Here is a 1,733-nt window from a genome sequence, read left to right on the forward strand (position 1 = left end):
ATTGGCGGGGAGTTGGGTGGGGGGAGGGGCTAGATGGGTGATGGGAGTTAAGGAGGGCACTTGTTGTGAGGAGCACCGAGTATGGTCCCTAAAGTTCTACACTGGAAACTAATAGTACCCTGGATGTTAACTAACTGGAATTTAAATAAAAACTTGAAAAAAAAAAAAAATAGGAAAGGCACAGCTGCCAGGGGCTTGCAGAAGACTGGTGCTTACTCTCCAGAGAGTTCTGTGGGCACCCCAGCGGCAGCCTCTTGCTCACCAGCCCCCACTCGCTGCCCGCAGACAAGCCCCGACCTACGATACCCCAGTGAACTTGCCCACCATCAGCGGGAACAGCCGCATCTTCTTCAGCCAGATCCGATTCCCAGCCTTGGTGTGGCGGTGGGGAGAGGGGTCTCAAATGTGTTCCTTCCTTGGCTACAAATAAATATATTTTTTATGCACGTATATTGGTTTCCTATCGCGGCTGTAACAAAGTACCACCGACTTAGCAGCTGAATGCAACGCGGATTTCTTATCTTACAGTTCTGGAGGGGAGATGACCAGAATTCATGTCACTGGGCTGAAAGCAAGGTGTCGGTGGGGCTCCCTTCCTCCTTTGCGGGGGCTGCGGGGAAAATCGGTTTGCTTGCTGTTTCCAGCGGCCAGGGGCTGCCCCGTTCCTTGTGGCCTTGACTATCTTCCAATCCAGCAATGCCAGGCTGGTCCCTCTTACACTGGTGTCTCTCTGGGTCTGTCCACCTGTTCCCTTCACTGACAAGGACGGTTGTGGTTACCTTGGACCCACCTGGATAATCCAGGATATTCTCCTCACCTCAGAGTGAGAGCAGCCTCCATTCCAAGGCCACCTTCATGCCCCTTTGCCAGGGACCCTAACACACTATGTTTTCTGGGGATCAGGACATGGGCATCTTTGGAAGCTGACTATTCTGCTACCACGGCTTTTCGGTTTCCTTCATCTGTCCTGTTCCCTTTTGTGTGTGTGTCTGCCGTTTCCCCTTTGCAGTCTCCTCGGAATGGTAGTCTTCAGCTGGTTTCTAATCCTGGCTATGTTTATGGGTCTATGCGAACATGGCTTTTATGGAGGTTGATATTTCATTAAATATTAAAGTGGACCATCCTGCTATTTTCCTAGAAATTAAGATGGAAATTAAGATGGAAATGCCAACTAAGGACATTTTTTTTTTTGACATGAGAAAAGCCCAAGATATATTTTTAATGGGAAAAACCGATTGCAGAACAGTTAGAAACACAGCTGAGAAAAGTGAAATTATTTATTACTTCGGCTTAGAGACAGGGATCTTGCCTCATCACCTTCTGTGACATTTGTTAAATGTCTACCTCCAGCTGAACCTGAATATTGATTTTTTTTTACTGCTGCAAAACCAAATATTCTTCCATTATAGTTACACGGGGAAAGCTGTCCAAATGAGCTGAAATAGCTCAGTTGGGAGAGCGTTAGACTGAAGATCTAAAGGTCCCTGGTTCAATCCCGGGTTTCAGCAGTGTTTTTGATGTTTATGCTAAGTCTACTTTCTGGCAGTCTTAACCAACATATAAGCTGTAAGGGGAATATTAGGTTCTCATGCCTTGGGTGGATCATTGGCTTTTCAGGGAGGGGTGATGTCCAATGTCTTGGGGGGCCCTTTTATGTAAACCCACAAGCAACATTGTACTTCCTGACTGTAATAATAATAGCTGATGTGTCTAAGGTACTTACTATATGTCCA

At 46.8% G+C, this 1,733-nt stretch overlaps 1 non-coding gene across 1 annotated transcript; it reads left to right on the forward strand.

Moving 5' to 3' along the window:
* The first annotated feature begins 1,435 nt into the window (after positions 1-1,435).
* TRNAF-GAA (transfer RNA phenylalanine (anticodon GAA)) lies at positions 1,436-1,508 on the forward strand. The gene has a single exon. It is a non-coding gene; the product is annotated as a tRNA-Phe (tRNA).
* The last annotated feature ends 225 nt before the right edge of the window (positions 1,509-1,733 follow it).

This window comes from Panthera pardus, unplaced genomic scaffold (assembly GCF_024362965.1).
Source record: "Panthera pardus isolate Hobbes unplaced genomic scaffold, ASM2436296v1 HiC_scaffold_10, whole genome shotgun sequence".
Classification (NCBI taxonomy): domain Eukaryota; kingdom Metazoa; phylum Chordata; class Mammalia; order Carnivora; family Felidae; genus Panthera; species Panthera pardus.